This window comes from Fopius arisanus, unplaced genomic scaffold (genome assembly GCF_000806365.1).
Source record: "Fopius arisanus strain USDA-PBARC FA_bdor unplaced genomic scaffold, ASM80636v1 scaffold00295, whole genome shotgun sequence".
NCBI lineage: Eukaryota > Metazoa > Arthropoda > Insecta > Hymenoptera > Braconidae > Fopius > Fopius arisanus.
Window position 1 is genome coordinate 21,362 of NW_011888034.1, and position 6,902 is coordinate 28,263.

The window sequence follows — 6,902 nt, forward strand, 5'->3', positions numbered from 1 at the left end:
GAAATTTTTTTCCCACGATAACCAATAAAGTATTTCCTGACACATGTGATTATAATCTTCTTTTTCGCTCGGATTATAAAGTCACATTTGCCAGAAAATAGTTCAATGTGCTAGCAGCGCAATCGACTATATAATAGAAAGTGACTTGGGAAATTGGGACACGATTATTCATAATCCGAACTGGTGACATCTACATTATGCAGGTGATTTATTGTATATCATACAAGTACAAATGAGCCCACAGACAATTTTCTCGATCTTTAATTTCAGACCCATTGAAGGACAAGATCCGTCAACTAACGTATTGTTCCGGAGCCATAAATTCCAGTCCCAAACACCTGAGTTAAATATTTTCTAAACTAAAAAAACTTCTGTTTCATCTGAATATTTTGAAAACTTTGTACTTTTGCGACATTCATATAAAACGCCGATACATTCAGAAAAAAGTGGAATTTGTCATGGAGATCACATCTAATTCAATCCACGAAAATTCCCAATATTTTAGCTTTCGAATGGAAGCTTCATATTGGTTCAAATGTAAGTTTCTGTTTTTGTTTTTCCTAATATCAACCTATCATGATCATGAATTCATGGAGATGAATGTTTGTTTCTTCACATGTAGAGATTTTTTTTAATAACATTTGTATTTGTTGAGTTGATTGTTGAGAGCACAAAAAATTATTTGTTAGTAAATGCTCGCAGCTTTACAGTGGAAATCAGCAAAAGAATATCCGTTTGGTATGAGTAATAAGCCCAAATAAATGTTGGAAACATTTATGCTGTATTTTATAAGCCAAAATACAAAAATTGATGGGAAAACGTTGTTTTTCGAGAAGCTGAGAGAATTCTCGACAAAATGACGAGCACAAGTTTTCCCGTTCTTCATAGTGACTTGTGATAAACATTGAAAAAATAAAGGTGGAGGCAATTTCTTTCATTCAAAATTAACAGCTTCGCCCTTATGGAGACGATGTATAACGTACAAGTACAGATGAGTTCCAGGACAAGTTTTTCGATGTTTAATTCCAGCCCCACTAGGGACCGCAGTCTATCCACTAATGTATCGTTCCAGGTCCAATAATTCCAGCCCTATAGAAAAATATATTTTATTGAAAAAAAAATTCAGAGAATTTCTGATCAAAAACAAGGATATGATTTTTTTTAACGTCTTTCAATGCCATCAATTCAAGCGTAAAATTTTGCGCCAATATCTTTCAAATTCGCGCAGTTTCGTTAAATGTGCGAGACCTCTATCGATCGGTAGATCTCTTCTATACATGAGCAGTACAAAGGAACAGGAGAAATTACCGAAAATTTGGAGGCTGGATTTGCAAACGATATTTGGTAGATTAGCACAAAAAACTTATCTTATATGTTATATCACATATTCTACATTCAAGATGAGTTCCAGGCCCCCGAGCCCAATATTGAATTCCAGCCCCGAAGTCGAAGTCATTTTCAATCTAAGAACTTACGATGATAGAGCGGTTATTTCCAGCTCCACATACAGAGAAGAAATTATTGGATTATATATTTATATAAAAAAAGTTCCTAAATTGAACAAAGCCTAATTCCTCACCTTAGAGATTCTGAAATGCAATTTTTTATAAATTTGGGAACTGGTACATTCACAAAAACGTAGAATATTGCATGGAGACCACATCATATTTGTTCTGGGGAATTTGCCACTTCTTCAAATGTGAGTTTCTCATTGTTTCTATAATATCTATCAATTATCATCCAAAATTCAAAACTTCAGGTGAGGTGAAAATCTTGCTGTAAATGATAACTGCAATCGTTTCCAGTTCCAATCTTTAGAAAGGGGAACACAATCTCTTTTGCAAAGCATTGGATCAAGGAAGGAATTTGAGGACGATTTCTCGTATATAAAAATAGCGATTTCGACCTTATGAACACGATATATAGCGTACAAGTACAGATGAATTCCATCACAATTTTTTCGATAATTAATTCCAGCCCCACTGGAGAGCACAGTCCATCTACTAATGTATGGTTCCAGACCCAATCAAGTGATCAATTCAAGCGAAAAATTTTGAGCGAATATCATTCAAATTCGCGCAGTTTCGTCAATTGCTCTTGACTTCGTTCGATGGGTTGATATTCATTTCTATACATGAGCAGTACAAAGAAACAAGAGAAATTATCGAAAATTTGGACGCTGGAGTTGCAACCGATATTTGGTAGATTAGCACAATAATATTATCGTATATGTTATATCACGTATTCTACACTCAAGATGAGTTCCAGGTCCACTAGTCGAATATTGAATTCCAGCCCCGGTCGAAGTCATGTTCAATCTGAAGACTTACGATCATAGACCGATTACTTCCGGCTCAACATACAGAGAAGCAATGATTGGGTTATATATTTAATTTTAAAAAGTTGCCAAAGTAAACCAACCCTAATTCCTCACCTTGCAGTTTATCAAATGCAGTTTTTTATAAATTTGGGAAGTGGTACATTTACAATAACGTGGAATATTGCATTGAGACCACATCCGATTTATTCTGGGGAAGTTCCCACTTCTTCAAATCTGCGTTTCTCATTGTTTCTATAATATCGATCAATTATGATCCAAAAACCAAAACTTCCCGAGAGGTGAAAATTTTGCTTTGAATGAAAATCCCAACCTTTTCCAGTTCTAAACGTTAGAAAGGGATGCACAATCACTTTTAGACAAGCATTAGATCAACGAAGAAATTCGAGGGCAGTTTCTCGTATATAAAAATATCGATTTCGACCTTATGGACACGATATATAACGTAAAACTACAGATGAGTTCCAGGACAATTTTTTGGATGTTCCATTCCTGCCTCATTGGAGGACATATTCAGTCAAATAACGTATTGTTCCAGACCCATAAATTCCAGGCCCATAGAAAAATAAATTCTATTGACATAGAAAATTCGAAAAATGTTTCAATATTTTTGAGGCATTATTCTACACTATCAATCACAGTGAACAATTTCGAGCACAAATCGTTCGAGCTTGCCTAACTCCGTTAATTGAGTGAATCTTCTTCTCTATACATAACGGATTCTCGGTTGACCCCGCAACCTATTTTTTTCAAGGTCTCACAAATATCGAAACATATCTGCACTATTATTCTTGTTCTTATTGCAAATACTCTCTATGCATTTTTTCTTATTTCTTCAAGCATTGGTAATCAAGAAAAAATTATTCGAAGAAGTTTCAGAAAAATAGATATCTGGGAAACTTGAACGCAGATAAAAAAGAGTACCTGGACGTAGAACATGTACAAAAAGATTCTTCTCCTGGAAAAAAGATTTGAGTCTTTTCCATTGAACACAATTGATTCCATGAACTCATGATCAACGGAGTCATGTGGAGAGGAAAGACATTGCTCAAAAGTAATCAAAATCTTGATCGACTACAATGATTTTTTTCCTGTTCTGTGATTGGCCCAGTTAATGCGAGCATAACTTTAAATAGCATTGTGCTCAAATTCCAAACAACCATTCAAGCATTTTCATCTGCTATAGAAATGTTTAGCTCATAGTCGACTCACTATTAAAAATCTCTAGCGAAGAAAGACCGCAGATGTAGCTGTACATATGAAGAAAGGTAATGTTGCAAGCCCATGAAAATGTACATATAAATGATATATGGTATTATACCAGCCTTTGGTTGTACATTCGATGTAGGAATATATATTATATAGTATATGTCCAGGTCCGGTCCTGGAATGAACCCATCCATGGAAATGATTGAATTCGACAACCGGGGCTGGAATTCAGCTTTAGGTCCGTAACATTTCCAGGACCGGCCTGGAACTCGCCGGTGGTCCTGGAACTAAACACAAAGTGCGTAGAATGTCCAGGAACACGTCTAAAGCTGTATATACATTCATACCAAAAATGGAGTTAAAAGTTCTTTTTATAGAAATGTCCCACAGAAAGCTCTGGCTTTGAGACGAATGTGATTTTTCCTTACATTTTAATCTATTTTTCTTATTTTTTGCCGATATATGAGCCAAAGAAGACAACTCTAAATGATTTTACCATGAAAGTTCTGCAAGGAAATTTCTCTCAGATAATTTGTATGAACGGATTCTTTTAACTCCATTTTTGGTATGAATCTATTTATTCTTTCAATATTCATATTGGAACAAATCTTGTATTAACAAAAATTAAAAAATCTTTTCAACAGTTTTTTTCAATTAATTTGCTGCCGAAATATCCAATTCAGAGTAATTTATTCAACGGAATTTTATGCAGAAGTTGATAGAGGGAAAATTGATTAATTGATATTTTTTAACAATGCAAAATGCAGCAAGAAAAATATGCATATTTTTCGTTCAAAAATTCAAAGTTTTGCGCGTTGACTGACGTAACGATTCCCCCACTCTAACCCAAGCATTGTGGTCTCGCCCCTCCAACTACCTGCACGGTACAATAGGACCCCTTATTTTATAGTCATTGGCCTAATTGAGGTTGGGAGCTAGGTGAGCCGATTGTGCGCACTTTGCTCATGCCTGCTTTAATTCATCCTAATTTATATCGCTTCGTTTTTTTCCTGCAAGAGAAATTTGCCATGCACTGTGAGTCAGCACATTTATATGAGGATATGCTTAATGAGATATTAAATTATCCCAACCGCTGTTTCCCCTGTGAAGACCATGGCACCGAAATTATTTATCAAATTATCACTCGTTTCATGACAACACGCATGCAGGATTTTTGCAATCGTTTCAATACAGAGCAAAAGAAACTTTACCAAGAAAGAAAAAAGATTGCAAAACTTTCGAAAACGTGATTATTTTACCAATAATGTATCAATTATGAAAATCTACATTTAATATATGCAATCGAAAAATTTATTAAACGTTTATTTCTATTTCCCAAATTATTTAACCATTACCCGACTTATTTTCATTTTCGATTTCGGCGCTGGGTCTGGCGAGCGAGACTCAAAGAGTGGTGGGCCGTCAGATGACTCTCCGCGCCATCTGTGATGGCTTCAATATGAGGGACACTGAAAAACCCGAGTAACAAGGGGCTGACCGACACTGACAGGGAGCGACTGTGCGATCAAGCGGGAATTTTTAATTTTTCATCACTCTGAAATGCTAATATCTCTCATTAACAATCACCATTAACCATTATTTTGTGTCCAGACGATATTTGCAGCAACTGTGAGGTGTTGACAAAATGAATTTAATTCTGATAAGAATCCGAAAGGCAGAAGATGAGAACAGAGCGTGGAAAGCCTTAGCAGTTAAAAAAGAGTTCACTGAGACTGACTGACTTCACGGATTATGAGGAGAAAACAGAAATTAAGACGAGTTCATTCTCGTTGAATACGGGGAAATTCTTCCCCCGTTTTAAGACTTAAGGTAACATTGTGAAGCTTGAACAGAGTATGTTCTCTCCAACCGTACTTGGTCCAGGTTAAGTTTCTCGTCTCCAGAGTTCCGTCTCTATATATTTGTATAATCAATTAGGGGTTGCAATGCGCTTGACCTTCTCTAGTGATTAAAATCGAAGTGTGATATATGAAGTTCGCACAATTTGTCGAAACTGAGAAGAACGGAGATCTAGATCGAATTCGGTCTTCTAGTATCTTCGCTCATTTTCCTGGAAATCCAAAAGCAGTCACACATGCACTGTCAAGAATTCGGATTAATCATTTCCAAATTTCTTCAGATTTTTTTTGCACAAAAAGTTTTCAAACTTCATAATCGCATAAATTTCTCCGGCAGTCTAATTAGAAAAGAAAATTGAAGAATTGTCGAACACGGTGTACCTGTGTTCTCATTCTTGCCATGGACACTGAGCAACGGGCAACACCGAATTAATGGAAGGGCAATTAATTTTATAGACGTTAACGTTTGTTACAAAGTCCGCATTCCGATTATTACGAAAGTGAGAATGCGTAGAAAAATATTAAACGATGAATACAAAAGAGGAAATATTTCGAATATTTGTCAACATGAAATTGTCAACATGAACACTATATAAAAATAGTGAATCAGTCCGACGATTGAAAACATAAAAACAAAAAAATTTTTGAGGAGCGATACACCGCAGCAACGATTCTACGATAGTCCAGGCAAATTAGGTCTAACATATGTGTTTCATAAAGCCAAAACGCTTTTTATCTAGAAATGTGTGCTTTCATCGTGTGATTAACGGGCAAGTAATTTTAAGTGATTAAAGTTTGTGCATTCCGAGAAAAAAATTAAAAACTACCCTCAAAAATGATTTTTCGCGATTAACTTGCAAAGTACACTAGATACAGAAAAAAAGGTCGAATATAATTTGAAGAGCAAAATATTTCCCATAAAAAACATATGAAGCACTTCATCCCTATTTTGTACCGTTTAAACTCTACAGCCGTTCAAATTTACGATAGGAGAAAAAAATTGATAAAAAATGGAAAAAATTTAATTTTTCAATTTCAAATAATGTTAAAAAATATTAAAAAATCTAGGACATTATATTTTCATAACAACATAATTTAATTCAAAAAATTACTACGGAATAGGAAGGGTAACTTCTAATCTAATTGAAGAAAAAATTTTTTTTATCCTCCACAATTTTTATTCTTAAATATGAAACAAAGTTTATTTGAAACATTTTTATCCATCCCTTATATTTTAGAAGGTAGACGCGATTTTCCGATTCCACCCCTCAATATATCTCCGCGCTGAGAACCTCTGCTCCGGGAGTCCACTATCCTATTATATAAAAAGCATGGACTGGAAAGTGTCATGGCGGAGAGCATGTAAAATTGACGATGCTCATTGGCTGAAAAAAGTGTCATGGCATTATGTGAAATTGATCATTCTGATTGGCTGAATAAAAAGTGTGGCGTTATTTGGGGGAATTTTCATGCAAATCCTCATTTTCATGTAAAAA

At 35.1% G+C, this 6,902-nt stretch overlaps 1 long non-coding RNA gene across 2 annotated transcripts in view; it reads right to left on the reverse strand.

Annotated features, from left to right (window-relative positions):
* Nucleotides 1–275: 275 nt before the first annotated feature.
* Nucleotides 276–6,902, reverse strand: part of LOC105272799 (uncharacterized) — a 12,396-nt gene continuing 5,769 nt past the window's right edge. For both annotated transcript variants that reach the window (XR_892834.1, XR_892835.1), the window contains one exon: nucleotides 276–1,089. This is a non-coding gene — a long non-coding RNA (uncharacterized lncRNA). The remainder of the gene's footprint in view (nucleotides 1,090–6,902) is intronic.